Source organism: Felis catus, chromosome D4 (assembly GCF_018350175.1).
Source record: "Felis catus isolate Fca126 chromosome D4, F.catus_Fca126_mat1.0, whole genome shotgun sequence".
In the NCBI taxonomy this organism is placed as follows: domain Eukaryota; kingdom Metazoa; phylum Chordata; class Mammalia; order Carnivora; family Felidae; genus Felis; species Felis catus.
The window spans coordinates 8,863,655-8,889,766 of NC_058380.1; the positions used below are offsets into that span (position 1 = coordinate 8,863,655).

General features: G+C 43.0%; 2 long non-coding RNA genes across 15 annotated transcripts in view; one reads left to right on the top strand and one right to left on the bottom strand.

The window, feature by feature from the left end:
* Positions 1–2,638: 2,638 nt before the first annotated feature.
* The window catches only part of LOC109493699, a 90,273-nt gene continuing 66,799 nt past the window's right edge, over positions 2,639–26,112 (top strand). For 12 of the 14 annotated variants that reach the window (XR_002737800.2, XR_006588537.1, XR_006588533.1 and 9 more), the window contains exons 1-6: positions 2,639–2,798; positions 12,178–12,410; positions 12,706–12,971; positions 15,686–15,882; positions 22,348–22,524; positions 25,873–26,073. This is a non-coding gene — a long non-coding RNA (uncharacterized LOC109493699). Of the gene's footprint in view, positions 2,799–10,681; positions 10,802–12,177; positions 12,411–12,705; positions 12,972–15,685; positions 15,883–22,347; positions 22,525–25,872; positions 26,074–26,112 lie in introns of all 14 variants that reach the window. The other 2 variants (XR_006588535.1, XR_002737805.2) reach the window with 2 other exon arrangements.
* Positions 6,921–12,112, bottom strand: LOC123381493. Its single transcript, XR_006588543.1, has 3 exons — positions 11,807–12,112; positions 9,766–9,833; positions 6,921–8,523 (listed from the first exon to the last, which is right to left on the bottom strand). It is a non-coding gene; the product is annotated as an uncharacterized LOC123381493 (long non-coding RNA).

Genomic DNA, 26,112 nt, shown 5'->3' on the forward strand with positions numbered 1-26,112 from the left:
TGTCTTGAGAGGGACACAGGCAATATGAAGGAAAGAGGACTTCAGTTACTAGTGGAGGCAAGATGTTCTGAGAGACATGTTCTAAGGTCGGCCATTTTCGTGGTAAGTGTGGGATAGGCAGATGGGAATGGAGGGCAGGTCTGGGGACCACGGGATTAAGTTGCTCATAACCGGTTGGAAGGACTGGCTAGGATAGGTCCCCTTTCCTCTTGTGTATGTCCCCTTTGAAAGTGTGTCCTCTTAAGCAGAAGACCCTGCTTGACAAAGACCTTTCTTTGCTCTTGACCACAGAAGTAGTTGTACTTTGGCCTCGAGTTTCCACATGGGCATTTTATCCTAAGAGGAAGAAAGGGGAAGGTGTTTCCTAAGGTGCAGGGATTGGCCCAGAAGCCCTCAGAGAGCAGGAGAGTGAAGTCAGTTTGTGGAAGTGATACTAGATATTGTTGGCTGAAGAGGAAGGTGCATGGTGCTTGGGGAATGACAAGGCAGGAAGGGAGAAAAGAGAAAACACAGCAAGTCTGCTGATAAAACACAGACTTCTTGCCTGACACAGATATTCTCTTAATTCAAGAACCAGGTTTTCTGACAAATATTCCCAGAGCGCATGGCTCAGGAGAAGGGCCAGTTACTTCAGATACACCTTTCTAGAGACTATCACTTTTATTCTTGAAAGAATAATCTGGCTGCAACGTTAAGAAAAATCTAAAATCCAGAAAATACCACATTATAGAAAGAGCTCCATAGCACGAGTTGTTTTCCTGAAATGAGATCATAGAACACTCCGCAAAAGCTTTTTGTGAAAATTCCAGCAAAGAGGATTGCCTGAAATTAAACCCAGTGTTCTTTCCAAAGAGTTTTGCAAATACCATCCGTGCAGTAAAAAGCATTAGGAATTCTGATGAGAACACATTTTGCCAGGATTCATCACCCCCTTCTCTTTCACTCCGGAGGTGGCCTCTTATCCATGGTTGTTGGATGGAACCAGTGAACCAAATACTTGAAACCAATTTGCTGGTTTGAGAAGAAGTTACTGATTCTCACAGCAGGTGTATACTTGGAAAATTGCATTGTTTAACTCTGCATGTGGACGATTCTTGCCTCATACTCCTTTAAGTCAGGCTGACGGAGTGAGGCATATAGATTCTTCTTGCTTTATTGAAGTCTTCAGAGGAGTTGAAAAATACTTAACAGGTCTGAATGTTGCCTTGAGTTTAAAATACTTCATGTGCTTCCCAAAATGTCTTTTTAGGTGAGGGATACTTTTTGCAAGTATCTGCATTATTCGTGGAGGAGGATGTTGCAAGGGAAATTTCTTGGGCATTTTGTCCAGTACCAAGAAGGCAGTGGAGAAGACTACCAAGTTAAATAGATAGATTTCTGGATCTAATTCAAAATGATCACTGCTTGGGCTCTTGGTGATTTATTGTTGTCAGAACTGCAAAGCCCAATCAATGTATTATTTACATCAAGTTAGAATTTGTTGGTCATATGATCTAAATTTGTATTCTTGAAATAAAAGGAAGCTTCCTCTATCACTGAGGGAAAGGAAGAATAGAGAGGGTATGGTGTTGAGCACACGTATACTCTGTGTATTTGTATTTTCATTGAATAATAAAAGCTCAAAGGAATAATCAGTATTCAACTCTTGGGGTGAAAATAAACAAGAATTCAATACATTTTGGGTCAATATTTCTTCTGGATATTGTTTAAGAACATAGGGGTGCCTGTGTGGTTTAGTTGGTTAAGCATCCAACTCTTAATTTCAACTCGGGTCATTATCTCACGGTTTGTGAGTTCAAGCCCCACATCAGGCTCTGTGCTGACCATATGGAGCCTGCTTTGGATTCTCTATCTCCCTCTCTCTCTACCCCTCCCCCACTTGCTCTGTCTCAAAAATAAATGAACATTTAAAAAAATTTTCAAAAAGAACATATATAGGGGTTCCTGGGTCAGTTTGTTCAGCGTCTGACTTTGGCTCAGGTCACGTTCTTGCAGTTTGTGAGTTCGAGTCCCGCATTGGGCTCTGTGCTGACAGCTCAGAGCCTGGAACCTGCTTCAGATTCTGTGTCTCCCTCTCTCTCTGCCTCTCCCTGACTCATGCTCTGTCTCTGTCTCTCAAAAATAAATAAACATTAAAAAAATATGTAAGATGATGAAGCCACATGCTGCTAAATATTCCCCTTTAAATCCTAGAAATGTAGGTCCCACCCCACTGCAAACCTTCCTCTTATACTTTTTTCCAAGAAACATCATTGACCCAGGGAAGGTTCATTTCAACAGGAGGTCTGCCATTTTGAACTAATGTGAGCAGCCTTTGTAGTAGGAAGAAATGATTTATTGTTCCCAGTCATCATTAATGAGACCATTGTGAGCAAGTCTGCTGATAAATGTACAGCCAAAAGGGAGAGTTTTAATTTGTGATCAGGAAAGTTTCTTTCTGCTAAACGGGGAGAGACATCTCTGGCTCCTACCTATATGGGTGTATAATAGAGATAGGCCTTATGGGTATTTATCGACCTCAAACCAGGAGGCTTTTTATTTTTTTATTATTATATGTTAATGTTTTTATTTTTATTTTTGAGACAGAGACAGAGCATAAGCAGTGGAGGAGCAGAGAGAGGGAGACAGAGAATCCGAAGCAGACTCCAGGCTCTGAGCTGTCAGCACAGAGCCCAACGCGGGGCTCCAACCCACAAACAGCGAGATCATGACCTGAGCCGAAGTTGGACGTTCAATCGACTGAGCCACCCAGGCGCCCCTAAACCAGGAGCCTTTTTAATATAGAGTCCTCATTTGGGGTGAGTAGTTGTTGGAGAAAAGAATCCAGTTAATATTTTCTTCAAACATCTGCATTTTTGGCTTTTTTTTTTTTTTTAACTGACAAGTTATTTCTTCTTTGGACCTCATGGTTGACACACAAGACTGTCACATGAACCAGAGAGAGGACTAAAACCAAAGAAAGGATCTAGTCAAAGGCATGCCACAGGGATCAAAGGAGAAATTTCTGCAAATGGGCAAGAGACAAGCCACACGTGGACAGGTAGCAGTATGGGAAATAGTGAATCCCCTTGGTGATTACTGGTACAGGAAACTGGGGAAGTACATGGCCCCACATTAAGGATCTTGTGTTATAATTGTCTAAAGAACACACGGGCACACCAGCCATACACTGAACATAAATAAATCATTATATTTCTAAACTGTTTTATGCTTCGGTGATTAGCAGCTTTGGGCTTCTTCTGGATTTGAGAAAACCTCTGGAGAGTCAGCAGTAACTAAGACCGACGCAGCTCTCAAGGTGTGAGGCTCAGCTTCTTTAGGAATTCAAGTCACCTTGGGATTCAACCTCTAGTCTAGAGCAGGTCACGTGGACGTGAAATTCTCCTGAGACACAAGAGCAGGAAGGAGGGTGTGGAGTGAGCCTTCCTTCCTTTGCTCAAGGGATGAGCCAAATTTAAAGGCGGCGGTAAGAACACTGATGGAATGACATTTTTAAGATCTTCACTGATGCTCCCTCTCTGGCAGTTGCTGTTGCTTCTGCCTCCTCCCCTCCCCCACTGCACCCACAGGTCCTATATAGGCATCATTTACTGTATGGGAAAAAATGGAGTTTTACCAAAGAATGGGGGGGAGGGAAGTCTTACGATTTTCAAAAGCTAAGACCCTAAGGGCACTTAGTAGTTGAGATGAGTTGGAGCAAAGCTGGCCTCTGGTAGAACGTGAAGGTTTGCAGGTGTGCAGGCAGGGAGGTGGGGAGACATCTCGACGCAGGTGAGGCGGGAGCTCCTAGTTGGTGGTAGGGAGGTGAGGGGGAAGGAAAGAAAGTGGTGGGGAAGAGGAGCGACAGAGAAAGCTCCTGGAAGTTGGGAGCCCCTCCTTCCTCTGGAAAGAGGCTTTGTGTGGGGAGGAAAGCAGTAGGTACAGAAACCCAGAGGCCTTGGGTCGCCTTCCCTTTCCTGTAGGGCTCAAGGAGACTGCCAACTCCCAGAACAGAAATGGCAAAGTGGCGTCCAAGGTACAGGTGTCCAAGGAACGTGTGGGAATCGAATGCACCAGCCCAGTGTGCAGGCGTTAGAAAGAATCCCCAGTGCTCACAAGTGCCACTGGCGTGGTAACAAAGACCCCACAACCTTCCATCGGCCTCTGAAGTGAGGGCAGTCTTGTGAGATTGAGCCCTTAACCTGTGGGCTCTGGATAAGTCCACACAGTGTCAGAAGTGAATTCGGGGGCGCCTGGGTGACTCAGTCGGTTAAGTGTTGACTCTTGATTTTAAGGTCATGACCTCACGGTTCGTGGGATGGAGTCCTGTGTCATGCTCTATGCTAACAGCATGGAGCCTGCTTGGGATTCTCTGCCTGCCCCCTCAAAATAAGTAAATGAACTTTAAAAAAAAAAAAAGAAGTGAATTGTATTGTGGGGCATCCAGGTGGTATCAGAGAATTGGTTGGTGTGGAGGGAAAAAACACCCATATGTTTGGGGACAGAAGTGTTTTGAGTAAACACTGTTCAGATCTTTTGACTTCTTCCGTGTTCTCCCAAGGTCCAATTCAGATGTCATTTGTTCCCAGCCACCTTTCCATCCTTGTGTTCCTTTGGCACTTTACACGTTGATTATGGCCCTTTATCGAAGTTGGCCTCGGGTGGCAGACTGGGTCAGTGTCAGCTGCTGAGTGTGAACCCAGGAGGGTTCCGTCTTGTGTCCTCACGGCACCTGCCGTTCGTGTAGCATTTTAAGCTGCCAGGTATTTTGGGCCTGGTACATAATAGAGCTTCAATACATATTTGTGAAACTAAATTTAAAATTCCAAAACACATAATTAGAGAAGCATGAGACACATCCTTGAAAGAATGTTTAATTGGCATGGCTTTGATTCCCTCCCTGCTTTGCTTTCTCACTCCAAAGCTTTATTTCAAACTTTTTCAGACATCCAAAACAGCAAGAATCACTCACTGAATACCCATGTAACAACCACCTAGCTTGTATAATAGACTCTATTATTAAATGTGTCTTTGCGTATTTATGATATATTTATCCATCTACCCATCCATCAGTCCATATTACTTCTCCCTCACTGCCTTTCCAACGCAACCAGTGTGTGAGAGACCTTCAACTTGGGCATCAGATCTGGGATTAATTCCTAAATTCAGCCCGTATTTGTTGCATGACCCTGGGGGTGTGGCTTAAGTTGGGTCTGTTTCTGTCACTGGGGTGGACCATGCAACCTACTTCATGGGTTATGGTGAGGATAAAATGAGATAATGTGGATAAAGGGCCTGCCACACAATGCGTGTTTCATGTAGTAGCAAGAGAGTAAGTACAGTGTAAATATTTATGTCAACCATTAGCACTGATTTGCAATGATGTGTGCCTCTTGTGTTCTTGCTTTCAGCCCCTGCTTTGGGCTGAAATTCACAGGAGACAGAGTCTCAGACTCTTTCATGGTTATAAGCAAGAGGTCCCCAGATCTAAGAGGTCAAGGGTGGTCTGGGCTTTGGTGTGGAAACTGCATTGTGCATTCCCTGGCACAGTGTAGAAACCACAGATCTAAGAGTGGAATCACTGGGTATTTACTTACCCGAGACGACAAGGGGTAATACCTTACCTAGAATTCAGAAGAACATTTGCTAAAAATGGAGGTAAGGGGAGAGTGTCTCCCACAGCCATAAACACCTCTTCCTGAGTCCTTTAGTGCAGAGATTTGCATATTTTCTGGGGAGAGGCCCTCATCAGTACAACTTTCCACTCTAAGGCTACAGACTGTCTCCCCATCAGAGAACCAGAATTATGCTCAGGTTGTTTTTTCCTAAAATGGACCTATAAAGTTGTGGCCTGAGAATGGAGGATGAGGTCACCTTCCTTATGGCCTCCGACCAGGCAGCATTTGGGGTTGTTGGAAGGTTGGAAAAAGAAAATCTCATCCTTTATTTCCTGCCTTTACTGTGACGTGTCCATCCCATGCCGAGTCATTTGCAATATCCTTCCTATCCCTTGGTTTAATCATGTTGAGTACAGGATGCTGTGAATATTATGCTTTGAATAGAATTGGGGTCCATCCATAGAAATTGTTTTCTCCTGCACACTTAGAGTTGGGTCTTCTTGACTGCACATTTGTGTTGGTGGATGTCAGTAGACTTGTCCCTGCATAAACTGAAAAGTGCCTAATGTTCTCCTCCTCCTAATGGTTCACAACCTACATGACATATCACATCAATCTGTGGAACTCTTTTTAAATACAAGTGCCTTCTTTCCCCCAATTCTGCTCCCAACCCTTCGAGTCTGAGTCAGTGGGTCTTGGGATAGCCCACTGGAATCTACTCTTAAAAAATTGTTACAAATTATTTTACTTCACAGCCAGAACTAAGAACTACCTCTCTACTCTCAAGCTGTGGCTTTCTTCATAAAAACAGAGATGAGGCAGGGGTGCCTGGGGGCTCAGTCCGTTGAGCATCCGACTTTGGCTCAGGTCTTGATCTCGTTGTTCGTGGGTTCGAGCCCCATGTTGGGCTCTGTGCTGACAGCTCAGAGCCTGGAGCTGTTTCGAATTTTGCATCTCCCTTTCTCTCTTCCCCTCCCTGACTTAAACTCTGCCTCTCTCTCTCTATCAAATATAAATAAGCATTAAAAAAAAAGATGAAGCAGGTCTTTTTTTGAGATGGAAAATCTTGGTTGACCTTTCCATTTTTGCTTTGTCTTGCATCAGTTGATGGGCATAAAACAGAAAGCTAGCTGAAATGAAAAGGTTAGGAAGAGTTCCAGAGTAAAAAGTTTGGGTGTCAAGGTTGGGCATAAACTCAGGAGAGCTCTTGAGGAGAATCTTAGCTAGCATAAAGAAGAAGAGAGGTTATCACAGCCAGCTGGGAAAGCAGACTGGGGATGATCAGGGAAAGGGTATAACGCTGGACAGAAGGGCACAGGAAGACTGAGTTACTGCATTTTATTCCATAACATCCAGACTAAACATTGTAAAATCCCAGGCATCTGTTGGCCCAGTGCCATTTGGCATATAGTTGCCATTGTCCATGCAGAGCAGATTTGCTTGTTCTCCATGGTGGCAGAATGGGACAGTGTCCCTCAGAATTTCAGTCAGCAAACAATTTAAGTACTATCTGAAGAAAGAATAAAATCCTGGTTGTTGTGTGAAAACCTACTGTTGTCATTTGCTGGTTAGATAAAAAAAAAAAAGTAACAACATCAAACCTTCAGATCAAGTGTTACTTGTTTGGAAGAAAATTCTGGAGAAAATAGTGGAAAGTTTTTTTTTTTTTTATAGAAATGCTGCATTCATGATGCTCTTGATGACACAGACATAAATATCATATGAGCTACATGCCAATTGTGAGTTGAAAGGTGATCCAGGAGAGCTGGATGTGAAGGAGTTTGGACTATAGTTGAATTGGAGTTGTTTTTTTTCTTTTCCTTAATGGCAGATAATAGCGATACATCTTATAACCATTGGTGTCTTACATTCAGTGTAATAGGGTGTTTGTGTTGGTTTGTACGAAGGAGAATACTGGATAGAATTCTCCTCTAAATAGTCCCCTGAAAAAGCATATATAAAACATATAACTACAGAGGGGGCCGAGGGAAACACAGATCCTTGTGTAGCAAACTTGAATAAAATAAGTTTTCTCTCAAAAGAGAGCCGCCACCATATATTTACACAATAATAACACTTTCAAAGAAAAGAAGCTGGGTTTCACTGGACGTATTGCTATCTTCGTGGAATTTTTCAAAAGACAGATAGGCGTGTAAACCAGAAACTGATGGGTACAGCCAGATAAGCTCTCAGAAAGCCTCTTCTGTTGGAAGTCAGTTAGCTACCACTAGGTAACGTGGACCCCAATTTGTCCAGGATTCTTCACTGATGCCTATTTTTCCAGGCTTAATTTACACCTGCAATCCCTTTCGTTCCAAATCAGTGTCCTGATGAGAACAATATGATGTATGGTCAACCTCCTTAGGTTGAATACACTGCGTAATTGTGGGAGGGCCAGGGAAAATTAGAGCAGGGCTCACCCAATCCTAAGTGTAGATACTTCATAAAATGCAGTCAGATGGATGTATTAGTGATTCGGGGCACACATCACGCCCTTGCCTTGGTTGAGCTTGTAGCTGACTGCAGTCAAGCCTCTTCCATGAAGCCACATCTTCTCTGGGTGGTACTGCTTTTGGTGGTTCTGGGGCATCTGCTCCTACTCACTTTCGTGATGTTAGAATTCGACCCCTTGTCAAGAACTTTGTCGTCCAAAATGCTGCCTTAGCCCTTCTAATCTCCTGCTGTCTGAAGACAGAATCTTGCTTTTCTGTGTCATTTCCATGTTGTGATTAAAGATACTGCATAGGATAGCCTGGTGACGCATCATCTCTTTTCAGTTTGATCCCCATTCGCATCCTGGGAGTCATTTCACATCTCAAACTCCCCTGCTTCTTGCCTGATAAGATCTCAGGAGAGGCCAGCAAACGCCTGTTGAAGCTTCAGATGTCTGATGCAGAGTGGCTTTCCCTAATTTATGCATCGAGATCTTGGAACAGAAAGAAAGAAAACACAGTTAAGTGTAATGTGACTTCTTAGTGAGTGCGCTTCTTTTTGGCCCCTGCGGGGCCTTGGAAATGGGATGACTGACACAGAATAGGTCAGTGCTCAATGAATATTTGTTGATCCAAGCATGATTTTTTATTTAAAAACAAGCAGAAGAGCTTGCTTGTGGCTCTTGCTGTGACTAAAAAGCCTATTTCTTTACACCTGTCAAGGACATCTGCTTAGGGAAGTCCCACACACAGCTTAGGTCCACACTGGAGTACGAATCGACTATTTGCTAATCATGTAAATATTATTGCTGAAACGAAAACATGATTGAAGCTGGAAGTGTGAACCGAATGCAGGAAATGCCAGCTCTTTAATGTAAGCAATTAATTAGACATCATCTTTACGTCTGGTGATGGGTCCCCGGGTGTTAATCAAATCAAGCATCACCAGCTGCCGAGCGAAGAGGCTCATTCAGGAAGCATTCTTTGCACCGAAGGGGAGAGGGAGGTGGCCCTGAGATGGATTTCCTGAGACCCCAATAGCTAAAGACCCCTCTAGAGGAATTCTGGGAAACTGCTTTGTAGGCACATGTGTAAGAGATCACACAAACACTGTTTTGAGTCAGCTGAAATGGTAGAAAGGGCTAGAAAGAACTGGGTTCCACTCCTGGTTCTGCTTTGTTCTAGCCTTGGAAATCCACGTGATCTGTCTGAGCCTTAGTTTCTTAAACTGTAAAATGGAGAAGACAACATCAACCTCGTGGGGCTTTTAGAAGGTTAAGAGACGATGTAGATGGCACCCAGGGCAATGCCCAGCCTGTAAGAAGGATTCCCCAAGGCAGTCAGGGTGGTAGTGATGGTGCTGGTTAGCCACCAAGTGGGTTCTGAGTCCCACTCTGCTGCCGATGTGACTTCTTGGACCTTGGACATACCCTTAACTTTCAGCACTTGCTCTTTAAGTCTCTGGAAAGGCAGGAGCATGTTAGATGGTGCTCCAGGGCTAAGTGCCCATCATCCTGTGACAGACTAGGAATTGGGACAAGTCTATAATAAGTAGAATGAAATGTGGGGAAAACCCCACTGATACAGGGCAGGGTGGTCTCGCCAGCAAGGGTGATGCTCCGCTGGGTGTTCCTTTTTTTTCATTCCACCCCCCGCCCCCCAGAGCAGGCTGGTGGCCACCTGCAGTGAGCCCTCCTCTCTAGTCCTCCCCACCACACCTGCCTGGCTGTCCTTACCAGCAAGGGGTGGCCCTGGAGAATATCTCTGCAGGATTGGTAGACACTCCACACCATGACAGGGCCACCTGGAAGGAAAAAGGAAATTTGGGGAGGGAGGGACCTGTATTGAACCATTGGGATATTTATTTATTTATTTTAAAAGTTTATTTGTTTATTTTGAGAGAGAGAGAAAGAGTGCACCAAGCAGGGGAGGGGGAAGACAGGGGGGAGGGAGAGAGAGAATCCCCAGCAGGCTCCACACTGTCAGTACAGAGCCTGATGTGTGGCTCCATCTCACAAATCGTGAGATCATAACCAGAACCAAAACCAAGAGTCGGTCGCTCAACCGACTGAGCCACCCGGGCGCCCTGAACTACGGGGATATTTAAAATAACATTTCCTTTTCTTTGTTTTTCTTAATGCAAATTAATACATGGCTGATGTAGAGAGCTACAAACACAAAATAGTTGAAAGCTGTCACCATCAGCTACGTACATCCTTCCAGCCATTTACATATAAAACACAAATGACCTATAACACTACCACCCTATCTTAGACTATACTCATTCAGGTGGGGGTGACACCCACGCTGCCCCCACTTCTACATCATTGCTGGTTTAACTTTTGCTGATCTCTGTTAATAGCAATGCCCTGGTTATTCAACAGAGGTCTTCAAAATAGGATGCTTGCCTCTAGGGCATCTACAAAGCAATCGATCTGGGAACTGGAAGAAAATTTTAGAATTTCTCTTGATATTTTTACCTCTTCTTTTTAAAATGGTGTGTGTGTGTGTGTGTGTGTGTGTGTGTGTGTATTTCAAAACATGTAAGAATATGTCTGGAGGTGGACTGTCCAGACCTGGGATGGTGGCTCAAGTTTACCATCAGAGACTTAAAGCTCTTTCCAACTTTCTGCTCTTGTGCCTCATGTACAGGCCTTCATTCTCAGGCTCACAGCCTCATGTTTGCCAGCTGGCTGCTTATGACCATGCTTTATAATCTACATTCCAGGCAAGAATCACAGGAAAGAATGAAGAGCAAAGGGTGTTCTCCTAGTGAGTCTTTGCTTTTTATTCAACAAAGGGTATTTTCCTTCTCGTTGAGCAAACCAAGGAGAGGTAGCAAACTGAAAATTATCAGCCTCTCGGCCTGTGTGGCACTGGAAGTCAAGGGCATAGGGAATTGGGAATCGTTGGGGGCGTGGATAATCCATAGGGTCTGCCACAGTCCTCGCTCCAGGAAAACGCACGTACGTGTGCAGATGTGTGTGTGCACACAGCTTCTCCAGGCAATTTTAGGGACAGAAGGAGACATGCCCCATAGGGCCAAACTGAGAATGAATGGAAGCTCTGCTCAGCCAAAGCCAGGGAGCATGAAAGAAGCAATAGGAGAAGGAGATAGAAAAGAGAAGAGAAAGTAAAAATATACAAATGGGAGTGGCAGACAGGGAAAGGAGAGTGGTTGTAAGCAGCAAATATTGTAATAGTAAAAAAGAAATACATTGGCAAAGAGAAATAAAAAGGAAAAAGCAATACTATGATGGGGAAAAGATAAATAGTCCTTTGGGTATCTGAAGATACAGGGAGTGTACCCTCTCTGCCCCCACCAAAGGACCAGAAGTCAGCTCTCCAATGAAGAGTGGGAATGATGAAGGTGGTCATGGAGGAGGGGACCATTTAGTAAAAGTTGGGCCACGTTCTGTTAACTTTTTTAAAATACATACATATATATATGTATATTAAATACATGTATGTATTTATATATATATATATATGTATGTATTACATATATATATGTATATGTGTATTATTAGAGACAGAGCACAGGTCGGGGAGGGGCAGAGACAGAGGGAGACGCAGAATCCAAAGCAGGCTCCAGGCTCTGAGCTGTCAGCACAGAGCCCAACGTGGGTCTCGATCTCATGAACCATGAGATCATGACCTGAGCTGAAGTTGGACGCTTAACCGACTGAGCCACCCAGGCGCCCATGTTCTGCTCACTTCTATGGAACACAGTACATGCATTAGGACTTCAAAAGAGTTCTGTAGAAGGTTTGGTACCTTGGAGAGGTGAAGTCTCATGGGGAATAGTCCAGCGGGATAAGCCCAGGTCTATAGAATGCAGCCACATGGTGTTCCATCAGGTATTGTAAATAATTTCTAGTGGAGTTGATGGTGGCAGCTTGCAGCTAGTTGCCTGCACATTTGTGGGAACTGATCACAGTGTTCGGATTAGGTATGTTGCAGATAATATGCAATTAAGCAGTAGAATCATTAGCAGGGTCCCTGAAACCATTCCATAGGACCTAGGACAAATTCTTCCCATTTGGGAAAATCATAGACCCTCCAGTATCTTTAGACATTGTACATAGCAGAAACAAAACATTTTTAAGAACAACACAGGTGTCTGAACCGCATGTATTTTCCTCTAGGGAAGTTGGTGATATCAGAGGAGGACATCACTTTGGAAAATGAGTTAAAAAGAAAGAAAAGAAAGAAAGAAAATCGAGAAAGAGGAATTCCTGATATTTTCAGAGGAAGAAATACCTGATTGCTGAAAACAGTCCATATCCTGAACAGTTTCCTAGAAATGCAACTGGTTAATTTTTATAAGCCATTCCATGCATCAAACAGCAAGTTCTGATGCTTCCAATTGCCCAAAGAGGTAAGCGGTTTAAGTGAGTTGAATAGTTTTCCCAGTATCTGACTTGGAAGTCCACCTAAAGTAAATTTTTCTATGTACATGCCACCTACTACCTGTCTCTTGTTACGAGGACACAAGCCTTGGTGAATTTGGGCCCCACACTTAGGACCTCACTTAACATTAATTATCTTCTTAAAGGCCGCATTTCCCAGTACAGTCACGTCAGGGCTTGGGACTTAGATATATGAAGTGTTGGGGGTGGGGCACCATTCGGTCCATTGCAATCTGTTGGTACCTGTTTAACTCTGTTTCGTAGTGTCTGATAACCCCAGCATTACATATGCTCAACATCATGTGACCCTGGTTCTGCAAGAAAGAATAATCATGCTGGTCATACAGTTTAAGAAGACAAAGAAATGTGTGCTCATTTTGGAAAACTTACCATCTTCTGCAACTCAGTAAGACAGAGACCCCAGTGGAAAAGGGGCCAAGATACAAGATCAAAATTCACAGAAAGGAAAAAGTATAAAAAGCTAACAAGAATATGAAGAGATGCTCAGACGCATTAGTTGCCAGAAAGATGTAAGTTGACAATGAGGTATCTGTTTCCATGTGCCGACTGGCACAACCGGGATAAGGCCAGTGTTGGCGGGGATACGGGAGCACGGGGGCCCTCATGCACTGCTGATCGGGAATGTAAACTGGTGTAGAAATCCTGCGTGGGACTCTGGTGGTAAGAGCAGATGAGGTCTATGAGTACCTCCTGACCCAGCAAATCCACTGTTGGTACATATCAAGAAGGGATTCTCACGGAGTTCCTAAGGGTCCTGTCTGAATAAGGTGACGAGGCACTTCAGCTCCCCTAGGACGATCACAGGGCACACCTGCTGTCCTGGTGAAATTACTCATAGCACCCTTGTCACCCTCAAATGTGTTCACTCTGGGTACGAGGATTGCCCTCAAGACATACTTTTGGGGGTGGGTGTTGGAGGCAATTTGGGGAGTGGATGGCAGAGTGTCCTGGGTTCATGCTCTTTAGAGACAAGTACACACGAGATGTACTGAAAGAAAAAGGAAACAGGTTTATAACAAGAAAAGCAACAATGGTTGCATGCCATTAAGACTCATGCATGTCAAACCATATGTTTTATTTTTTATTTTATTTTTATTTTTTTCATTTATTTTTTACTTAAAAAATTTTTTTAAACCATATGTTTTATAAGAACACAAAGTAACAAACGGGGTTGCAGTATTGAAATGGTTGCCCAGGGGCACATGAAGAATGTCAGGGGAAGAGAAGGAAGGAAGGAAGGAAGAAATTGAGAGGGTTCTTCTTAGATTAAAAAATGATAACGAACCATTGAGAAGTACGACAAACTCGGACCACAGTATCTGAAATCGAAAAGACAGGAGTTCCGTCAAGATAGATAAAATTGAAGAATTCTTTTAAGTATTCAGAAAGGTTACAGCTTTCTTGAGAAACTGGCATTTATTTGTTTGCTTATTTTTTCTCTTAGGCTCTAAAAAGTATTTAAGTCTGCTTAATAAGTATCTTAAATAGGACAAAATAAACAAAAATAATTGAGTGAGGAAGGCAAAACAGAGAGTCTACAGAGCTAGGAAAGATAAAGCAAAGTTAAGTGTGAGGTTAATATCTAATATTCCTACCAAAAGGTCCTATAGGGTTTCTAGAGCTGAGTCTCTGCTTTGATGTTAAACTGCCCAAAAAAGAGACGGCCGTCACATACATGATCCATAATATCTGTAATAACAGCCACCACAAAATCACTCCAAGTATTAAACAGCCCAGCTGTTTCCCATTCTGAGAGCAGAGAGAAATTTCTCCCTTGGGCTCTCATAAGGAGGGCATTGTGTAATGGAATAGCGACCTAGAAACTTCATCTCCACAGAAAGACGCATTTTGAAGCCATGTTGAATATCTCAGTGCTAATTTACTCTAACAGAGTTCGGGCTCCTTGAATTTCTGCAAAAGAACTAGGTTTCATTTCCAGGATACTTCAGAAAATGATCCCGTGAATGCAGTAAACCTGTGTGGCCCACAGATGTTTGGGCTCCCCCACTTGGATAATAACCACAGAGCCATAAATTTCTGGTTATTACAGCGATAGCTGATGGAAGACAAAAGGGTTCTCTCTCCTCCCAGATTTCTCCCTCCTCCCAGATTTCTCTCTCCTCCCCTTGCCTTTCTGCTCCTGAGTAGGGGGCAGGAGAGGAAGAGACAGTGTCTTCCTCTATCTCTTCCTGAAACAGCTTCAGCAGCAATTAAATTTTTATGAACTAAAAACCAGACATAGTAGTTACCGCAGAGGCTGCCAGACGTAAATCTACTACGTGGAAACAGATGCCACCATAAGAGTGAAACCGGCAAAAAGCAATGTGTAATGGAAGGGTTTGGTGGCAGGCATCTATAGCAAGAATGCACTATGAGAGAACAGCTCCAAATGGACATTTAGGGTGTGTAGGAGGTGGTATGGGGTGGTGTGGGTAGGAGAGGGAAAGAGGCAGTCTAGTGTTGGGTACCTTCTGGGTTTGGAGCAAGTATAGTTCATCAGAGTGTTTGGAAGCCTAGTTGAAATAACCCCTAAGTCGTATCCAATTATATTTGATTTTTGTTAATGCTTATTTTATTTTTTTGAGAGAGAGGGAGCGTGAGCAAGCAGGGGAGGGGCAGTGAGAGGGGGACAGAGGATCTGATGTGGGCTCTGTGCTGACAGCAGAGAGCCCGATGGGGACTCGAACTCAAGAACCGCAAGGTCATGACCTGAGCTGAAGTTGGGCGCTTAACCGACTGAGCCACCCAGGCGCCCTTCAGTTTGTTTTCATCAAGTGACCTCTGCTTATGAATTCAATTTTTAAGAGCCCGACAGAGGGAGGCATGGAAGATTAATGCCACAATAGCTGTAATTATTGCTTGTATGTGACCCGGCAACTCAGCTTGTCAATAGGTAGAGACTTTTTAACCCCTCGAATATCGGCTGGCTTGTGACTTGATTTGGCTGATAGAATGTGGTGGAAGTCATGACGTGCCAGCTGTTTTTATTTATTTATTTTGAGAAAAAGAGCACATGTGCTCACGTGAGTAGAGAGAGAGAACCCCAAGAAGACACCACGCTGTCAATACAGAGCCAGACCCAGGGAACCAAGAGCCGGACACAACCGGCTGAGCCAACCCGGTGCCCTGTGATGTCTTCTGAGCCTAGATTCTCAAGAGGCCTTAAGTATTTTCTCCCTCTCTCTCTCTCTCTTAACATTTCGCTGAATATTGCATTGCACAGCCACCATGGAAATACGGCCAGGCCAACTTGCTCAGTGATGAGAAACAAAACTCATTTACTCACACCATCCTGGCTGATCTCCAGACTGTGCTAGACGCATGTTACATCAGCCAGCCTGTGGCCCAAGCACCAGGTGAGCATGAGACCCTGAGCGAGCCCGGGAGAGATCAGCTGAGCTGCCCTGCTACCCTAGAGAGGTGAGCAAAACCAAATTCTGATGGTTTTCAGCCTCTGAGTTTGGGCATCCTTCCTCCACAGCAACCGCTAACTGACACAGGATGGCTCCCTGATAATAGCCCAATAACTAACAGAAAAATGTGTCTATTATAAATGAAAGAATCCAAACAACAATATTAGAAATGAAAAACACCCAGCACACCTTGACATTCTGGTTTGTGTTTTGGGATCTTCTAAGCCAGGGAGCGTGGCAGCCCCTGAGTCTCTGAATAAGTAGACAAAATGTAGTTTCTGGACTTGGAACGTGGAGGACCAGACCCCACACGAGTGATCTTTAGACACTCCGCTTGGGATTCCCCGCATGGCTGCCAGGCGACAGCCATATGTCTCCCTTACAAATAAAGTGTCTGAAACTGAAGTTACCACGTCCCCACCTCCTCCTAGTTTACATGACAGAGGGTTGTTTTCTCTTAGAATATCTTAATTACTCCTAAATTGCTGTGCACCTGCTACTGTGAATTCTAGAACAGTTCCTTTCTTGGGGCACTGTTTTCCACTCTGCTGGTGTATGTCTCATCACCCCAGGGAAAGGAAGGAGGGATGCAGGCAGGCAAAAACACCTGTCACAAGCAAAGCCGGAAAATACCAGCTTTTAATTGGGTTCCACGGTGGTTTCTGTGGCCACTTCTGACCCCTGACATTTTCTCTTTGAGTTTTGTCGTCAGTTTTATTTGGTTCGGCTTAATGTTTGCAGCAGGAAGAAGAGTCACAGCCAGACGTGGCCCCTCTTTCCTGTGAATCACCAGCATCTGCTACACGGTGGCAGAGTCTCATTAGTACTGCTTCTGCTGGGCCGGCAGATCTTTTGAGAGGAGGTACCGGGGGCTCCGGGATTCTCTAATGACTCTTGGGGAGGTGCCAGAGGAGGGTTACTGTCTTGGGGAGGCCATTGTAAAAATGTGCCTGTCTGTGTCCTGCAAGAAATGAAAGAATCCTTTCGTTTGAGCCCAGTTACCAGACTTCTTAGGACAGCTATATTAGAAAATTAGTCCAAATTAGGATTCTGCTCATAGAACATCTAGTAATTTGGGGCATCTTTTTTGGAAGTTAAAAATGTTTTCACACTCTTTCTCCTTTTCAGAAATTAAAGAATTTGAGCATCATGGCATAATGGTTTTTGAGATGGGGCCAGAGTGCCTGGTTTTCAGGTATACTTGGATGGCTTCCTGGCTCTGACATGTGAACTCTATGCTTTGTGGCACAGGGAGTAGCTTTTCTAAGACGTCGGTTCTTATCTATGCAGTGAGAATGGCATTAAATTTGCCATGAGGATTAATTTGTTTAAATGTGTATAATTCTTAGCATGCTTGGAGCATAGATGTAGATGGTAAATGAGTTCTTTTATGTTTCCTTCTTATCACCCTTCCTGACTTTTATTGTTTGCTTGTTTGCTTGATTTCTTGCTTACATACAGTATTTTTTACTCTATAGAATAAAGGAAGAGTTTTTTGGAAAAATAAGACGTTTGTACGAATATCTGAAACTGTATTTTTTACCCAATAATCTCACTTAGGGGAATGTGTATTGTAACAATGGCCCCAATTATTAAAAGTACAAAGGTGTATAGTCATAAAGAGATCCCATTGTTGCTTCAAAATGTCCTTCCTGGTCATTTTCCTGTTTATTTTTTAAAAAGGGCACTTTCCTCACCCTCTCTCTCTTTTTAATCGTTTGTGCCATTTGCTACTTATTCTCATTATTGTTTCCATGCAGGCAGTAAATTCCTATCCCTTCAACAAATCGTTAAAAAATAGACCAGTATTAATTCCCCATGGGCTCAACATGAATCACTTCCTTCTAAAAAAGATTGTCAAACAGGCTTATTTCTTCAGGCTGCCGGTTTCCGGGGGAAGCAACACTGGATTATAACCCATCTTATATGGTTACATATCTATTGGGAGATATTTCATAATAATAAACTATGCTAGTCCTTCCTAATATTTGGAATGCAATGGTCTAAGAGCACACTAAGAAAACAGTCAAGAAGGCATTGGAAGTGAAGAAAAGGGAAATCATCTTGACCAGTGAATTGCTGCTTGTTCATCCCTATGCTGGGGTTGTCCAAGGTATTGCTTTTATAAAAACAAACAAAAACCCTGCCAGTAAGCATTTTAATCCTCCATTTCCTGAAAAGGAAACTGAAGCTCCAACATTTCAGATGGCTTGCCTGAACACCAAGAATTTAAACAAAGGGCTGCTTGACTTGAAGATCCATGTTCTTTTGTTTGTTTGTTTTTTTTAATTTTTAAAAAATACTTATTTATTTTTGAGAGAGAGAGGGAACAAGTGAGGGAGGGGCAGAGAGCAAGGGAAACACAGAATCCAAAGCAGGCTCCAGGCTCTGAGGTGTCAGCACGGAGGCCGACGTGGGGCTTGAACTCATGAACCGCGAGATCATGACCTGAAGTTGGATGCTTAACTGAGCCACCCAGGCGCCCCTAAGATCCATATTCTTCCTTCTATTCCCAGCTGCCTCCAAAGCAGTGATTCTTACATTGGCTATACATTGGACTCATTTGGAAAGCTTAAAAAAAATAGCAATGCCCAACACAATACTGAAAAAGAGCAAAACTGGAAGACTCATACTACCCAATGTCAAGACTTATGGTAAACTTTCAGCAATCAAGACTGTGTTCATTGGTGAAACAAGAGACACATGTATCAGTGGAACAGAATAGAAAACCACAAAATAGACCCACACAGATAGAATCAAGTGACTTTGACAAAGGAGCAAAGGCGATGGAATGGATTGAAGACGAACTTTTCAACAAATGGCCCTAGAAAAACTGGACGTCCATGTAACATAAAATTTAAAAAAGTGAACCTTGTCCCAGATATTACACTTTTATAAAAATAAACTCAAAATGGATCATAGATCTAAATGGAATATACAGAACTTTCAAACTGTTAGAATAAAATGCAGGAGAAAGGCTATGTGACCTTGAGTTTGATGATGAATTTGTAAGTATATGATGCAAAGCATGATTTGTTAAAGAAGAAGGGATAAAGTAGACTTCATTAAAATTAAAAACTGTGAATGCACTGTAAAAGAAAAGCTAAGGACACGCCACAGACTGGGAGGAAATATTTCCAAACACATACCTCATAAAGGTCCTCTATCCAAACTATTCAAATGACCCTTAAAACATGACAGGAAGAAAAAATCAAATTTTTAAATGGTCAAAAGAGCCGAACAGATGCTTCACCAAAGAAGAGAAACAGATGGAAAATGATCATGTGAGAAAATACTCAACATCGTTTGTCATTAGGGGATTACAAATTACAACAATAATGAGATAACACTACACATATATTATAATGCCTGAAATTTAAAACCTGGCATCAATTGCTGATAAGGATATGGAACAAGAAAGAAGTCTCATTCACTGCTGGTGGGAGTGCAAGATAGTATAGACGCTTTGGGAGATAGTTTGGCACTTTCTTACAGAGATAGGTGTAGTCTTTATCATTCAGTGATTGAATTACCACTATTTACTGATTTGAAAACTTAAGTTACCATTTTGAAAATTTATACCTGGGGATGCCTCAGTGGCTTAGTTTAGCATCCAACTTCGGCTCAGGTCATGATCTCGTGGTCCATGAGTTCGAGCCCTGCATCAGGTTCTGTGCTGACAGCTCAAGCCTGGAGACTGCTTCAGATTCTGTGTCTCCTCTCTCTGCCCCTCCTCTGCTCATTCTCTCTCTCTCTCTGTCTCTCTCTCTCTCTCTCTCTCTCTCTGTCTCTCTCTCTCTCTCAAAAATAAGTGTAAAAAAAAGAAAGAAAATTTATATTCGTACAAAAAAACATGCATGGGAATGTTTATAGCCACTGTATTTATAATTTCCCAAGCTAGAAGCAACCAAGAGGTCCCTCAGTAGGTGAATGGGTACATCTATACAATGGAATATTATTAAAATAATAAAAGCAATGAACTATCACACCACAAAAAAAGACATGAATGAATCTTAAATGCAACTTGCTAAGTGAAGGAAGCCAGTGAAAAGGCTCCATATTATATGATTCAAATTCTATGACATTCTGGAAGAGGCAAAACTATAGAAAAGATAGAAAGATCAGTGGTTTCCAGAGGATTTTTTAGGGGAAGAGGAAAGGGTTGAATAAGTGAAACACAGAAAACTATTTAAGACAGTGGGACTATTCTGTATGATAGCTATAATGGTGGATATATGATACTATGCATTTGTCAAAACCCATAGGACTTTATAGGACAAATAGGAAATTTTATGCAAATTTTAAAAAGTTATTTAGTAGATCAGGATCCCGGGATGAAGTGCAGAATTGTGATGGAACAATGTATTACAAATACATTGAACAGCCTCACTGAAGATACGGAGGAGAAGAGGTGCTGACCTAAGTAACCTTGGAAATGAGTGGAGTCTGTAATACTAAAGGCAGAAGGAACTGTCCATAAGTCTGTACTGTAGTTGCTAAACTTGCTTCCCATGAGGGTCCAGGTTAACAATTCTGATACCACTACATACTGAAATTCATCAGTGAAGTAAACAGATAATGATGGGAGCCAAGTTTCTCAGTGTGGAGTAGGAAATTACAGAAAAGCAAGAGGAAGAGTGGAAACATCCATGTGATAATTGGATTAGAGTTGGAGACATCAATATGGACTCATTTTAGCTTAATGTGGAGGAAGACAGTTCCATACAGAAGTACTTACAGGTAAGTATATATGCATCGGTTTTTATACACACGCATAATTTCCTCGTTTTGTCAATGGAAAGAGTTTAGGAACGATGACATCTCTGTAGCAGTGAGCACACCCAGCATACAGATCTTGGCTTCTAATACCATTCTTCAACAAAAGGAACCAGGACTTAGATAAATGGCTGATTCTAGGACTAGGGTAGGAAATAAATAAGATGAACACAGAGCATCATATAGTGCCCAAAAGTAAGAAAGTGCTCAGAAAAACACCACCACTACCACAAAGGGATATAGGGCCAATGAAAGAACTCTCGATAGCCAAACCTGGAACACTGGAGCAGCAAAATAATTAAAGGAGTATTGGATTGAAATCCAAAGTAGAAAATAAATGAACCTCTATAATATAAATAAATGGAAGAACATAGACAAATTTCCTATTTCAAAGAACTCTAAAAATTTCTTGTAAATCCTAAGCCCTCAAGGAGCTGGGATATAACCCTGACGTGTGGGTTGCACCTGGTGACTTCCTTCAGAAGAGTACAGTAAGAAAAAAGGGACAAAAGACTAACTTTGTCCTGGAGAAGCCTGACAAACACTGGCTCAGCCAAAAGATTAGGGTCAACGTTGCTAGTGACAAGGCAGGTCAACATATGTGCCCTTGATCTGGTGCGATGAGAATGGTTTCATCTCACCGGTGTTCTTCTCAAAAGCACATAACCCCAGTCTGATCATGAGAAAAACATCAGACCAATCCCCACTGAGGGACATTCTGCAAAATATCTGGCCAGTACTTAAAACTATCAGGGTCATTAAAAACAAGGCAAGTCTGTGACACTCTTGGAGCCCAGAAGAACCTCAGGAAATATGACAACTACATGTAATGTGGCATCCTAGATGGAATCCTGGGATACAGAAAGCAAACTAGGGAAAAACTACAGAAATGTGAAAAAAGTACGGACTTCAGTTAATAAAAATGTATCAGTATTAGCTCAGCAATTGTAACACATGTACCAGACTCCTATAAAATGTTAATAATAGGGGGAAATGGCTATAAGGTATATGGCAAATGTCTGTAGTCTCTTTGCAATTTTTTCCATAACCCTAAAGCTGTTCTAAAATCAAACGTTTATTGGAAAGAATTGGCTAACGCCTTGTACTACCCTGAGATTCCAATTTCATCTAGTGTGTGGCCCAACCCTCAAGACTTTAAAGAGCTGCCCAGGTGATTCCAGTATGCCTCCAGCAAAGGACTCTAAAGGAAGGGATGGAATTTCCCTTCTCCTTTCTTGTCTAATTGTAATAAATGCTCTGACCTTGTGCTTGGTAAATAGTATGCCTTAATGATTCTGGTTGTTTGAATAGAGCAGATCTTTAAGCAGACAGCCAGTGTTCTGGAACTTGGAAAGTGATACTTTTCCTTAAATGAAAAATCTTGTCCAAGAAGCTTTAAGTACCGTAAACAGTTTAGGAAAGTGGTGAAGGGCAGACTGTACCAAACGGATTGTCCATTTAAACGTGGGCACGGTGGGAATGCCTTCCATGTCCTTCTGCTGGGCTGCACCGTGTGTACATGGTGGGAAGCTGTCCCCGAAGTTTTAGCTGCCGTGGGTTTGGCTTTCATGAGATAGCAGGCTTATTCTCCAGGGTTTGGTTGTGACCTGTACGATAAAAGAGTCACTTGCTGGGGAGTGCGGCTTAAGGGCTCAGGGACTGTGAACTGAAGCCACCTGTCTGGTTTTCTTTGCAGGGAACCTGGCAGCAAAGGTTCTTGGGAGGTTCTCATCTGGTGCTGGAGATGATTGGCTCCCCCAGTCGGTGAGGAAGGGATCCTCCTGACCCAGCACCTAGACCAACCTCTGTTGGAAGAGACGGAGCTTGAGAGGCATCCTGTCCTCACCCACAATCATGGTGCTAATCAAAAGTGGTGAGACTGTATTTTCAGACTTGCACTGTTTGCTTAAAACCGCAACAGGCCAGGAAATTGCTTCATGTACATAAAGGGATAAAAAAGATTTATTTTCCCCATCGTTTTTCTTCCTCAGAAATAGTCGTTAGTAGACATTTCTTCTTTTTTTAAAAACCTGTAGAAATATTAACCAACCGGAAAATAATTATTGATTCTTACACTATGCTAGGCACTGAGGGAGACTTGTAAAAAGTTAAAAAAAATAATAATAGTGGCCTTTAAAAAAATGTTTATTTCTGAGAGAAATAGCACACAAGCAGGGGAGGGGCAGAAAGAGAGAGAGAGAGAGAGAGAGAGAGAGAGAGAGAGAGAGAGAGAGAATCCCAAGCAGGCTCCACACTACCAGCACAGAGCTCAGTGTGGGACTCAAACTCATGAACTGTAAGATCATGACCTGAACTGAAATCAAGCGTCAGATGCTCAACGGACTGAGCCACCCAGGTGCCCCTAAAAAAACCGATAGTGGCCTTCTATTCTTTCCTCTAAATGATGCTTCAGTGTGTATTGAGTAACAGTAACTATAGATTTAAATTTTTTTAATGTTTATTTTTGAGAGAGAGAGAGACAGAACATAAGCAGGGGAGGGGCAGAGAGAGAGGGAGACATGGAATTCGAAGCAAGCTCCAGGCTCTGAGCTGTCAGCACAGAGCTCAACGTGGGACTCGAACTCACAAACTGCAAGATCATGACCTGAGCTGAAGTCAGACGCTTAACCGACTGAGCCACCCGGGCGCCCCTGGACACTAGAGATTAAAAAAAAAATGAAACAAAAATCTAGGATTGATTTCCTTTATTAAGGCCTATTAAGTAGTCCAAGAACTTACTGTCTAAGAGGTTCCCAACTGGGGATAATTTGCTCCCTAGGGGATATGAGACAGTGTCCAGAGAAATATTTCGTTGGCCCTACTGAGATGGGTGGGGAATGCTACTGGCATCTAATGAGTGGAGACCAGTGATGCTGCTAAATATCTTCCAATGCACAGGACACCCTCCAACAGCATAGAACCACAATGTTACTAGTGCCAAGACTGAGACACCCTGCAAACCCAATGGGCTCTTCCTTAAGAGCACTCTGCAGGTGCAAATTAACAAAGCAAGCCTTAAAGCCACCCCCTGCCTTCCCTTTCCCCAGTGGGCTTGGAACAGGGGAGGGTCCGTAGCTGAGGGGTGAAGAAAGGGTATGGGCCATGCCATCCAGGCGGGACTTGGTGGCCCCGTTTCAGAGGATGGTCATCACTTCTGTCGTCAGGTCCCAGCATTTTAACTGTGACGGCACAGGACAGAGGGCACGTCCAGTTAAGTCTCGCTGTTCCACAGATGACCTGAGCCCTTCTCCTTTTTGCTGCAAGCAGCCAGGTTTCCAGCCAGCCCCCAATGTGCAGAAGGCTATTCAAATACAGCTCACCTTTGAACAGCACGGGGCCACTTATACGTGGATGTCGTCAGTAAACACAGGACAGTGCTGTGAATGTATTTTCTCTTATGACTGTCTTAGGAGCATTTTCTTCTCTTTAGCTTATTTTATTTATTGATCAATCGATAGATCTATAAAGCTACTAGCTTTATCTATCTGTAACATAGATAACATAAAATACGTGTTCATCGACTGTGTATGTTATCTGTATAAGGCTTCTGTTGACTAGTCAAGTTTTGGGAGAGTCAGAAGTTGCTGAAGGATTTTGGAGTGTGTGGAAATTCTGCCCCCGTAACTCTGCTGTTCAAGGGTCAATTGTAATATTACTGAAAGTCAATGACACTCTTAAAATGTAAACCTAACATTGGCTCCGAAGTTGAAACTACTATAATACTTTGCTTTTGTCTTACCATGTGTAAGTATTAACTATAAGTTTAAATTTTTTTCATGTTTGTTTATTTTTGCGAGAGAGAAAAAGAGAATGTGGGAGGGGCAGAGAGAGGGAGACACAGAATCCGAAGCAGTCTCTAGGCTCTGAGCTGTCAGCACAGAGCCCTACCCAGGGCTCGAACTCAAAAACCTCAAGATCACGACCTGAGCTGAAGTTGGACGCTTAACTGACTGAGCCACCCAGGCGCCCCAAGTTTAAATTTTAAAAGTGGCCCTGCAACAATGCTGTTCAATATTGCCACTAGCCACATGTGGCTACTTAAAATTGAAAATTCATTCTGCAACCACACCAGTCATATTAAAAGCACTCAGTAGCCACATGTCCCTACTGGCTACTGACCTGGACAATGTGGACAAAGAACATTTGTGGTACCATAGAAAGTTCTACTGAACAGCCCTGCCTTATAAGCCATTTCTAAGGATCCTTGCCAGTGTATACAGTTACTGCTAAAAAAGAAAAAAAAAAAAAGTCTTGTTTTCTAGCAGCTAAGGCACCAGGGCAGATGCTTTGCATGATCTTGTCATTGTCTGTTAGAAAGACAGACATGTTCTGCTGGGAGGGACCATCTTTTGTCAGACAGGCAATTTGGGGAAGGGTTTCTGTAATGGATGCTGGGTAATGTATCAGATGACTGAAACTGATTTTCCAGAAGGCGTAACGATGTAAAATTCAAGTAGATAACCTCTGTAAGGCATTTCTGATCTAAGTCAAGTGTGTATTGTTAAATATTAATTCCATTAAGGTATGTCAGCAGGGAATTAAGATATGTGACCCAAATATATTTCTTTCTAGTAATTGAGTGTAATAGCAAACTAACGCTCAGTGGATCTTAACTGGGGGTAAGTCAGGGAGGAGGGAGGATCAGAAAGTCCTGGGAGCCCCTACAAAATGCATAGGTTGCCCCCACATAGGGTTTGCCAGAATGGTGGGGCGGGTGGTTGGGGAGGGAAGGTCTTGCACACGTATATTTTCACAATGTTCCCCGTGTAAGTCCACTGTACCCAATCTAGATGAGTATTCTTTAGAGATATTAAAGATAAATAATTGGGGCACCTGGGTGGCTCAGTCAGTTAAGCGTCCGACTTCGACTCAGGTCACGATCTCACAGTCTGTGAGTTCGAGCCCCGCGTCGGGCTCTGTGCGGACCGCTCGGAGCCTGGAGCCTGCTTAGGATTCTGTGTCTCCCTCTCTCTGACCCTCCCCTGTTCGTGCTCTGTCTCTCTCTCTTTCTCAAAAATAAATAAACATTAAAAAAATATTTTTAAAGATAAATAATTAATTTGCCTCTTTTCCCTTGTGTGATGGGGGGGGTGTGGCTTAAAAAAGATCTCTGGGCTCCACTTCTAGATAGGATTCTGTGCCCTTTGGGTGAGCCTGTTCTCTCTCACTGTCCTTCTTTCAAAGACTCACTGGTTGTTCCTGGCTACCTCTCCCCTCTAAGACCTTTAGGATGATCCACTGGCTTTGGAACAACTGCCTGGGACATTTCCTTCCAGTATCAGGTATCTGTCTCCAGCAAACCTGTGCAAGCTGAGTATCACCATCTGGTCCTGGATGCATTTTGTTATCAGTGCTGGAAGTGATGATACGGTATGCCGCTGTCATGTGCCCAGAGGATGTAGGGGCCAGAGAGGACACTCAGGTAAGGAAATTCAGGAGCCCCATTTGTATTTTTTGCTCA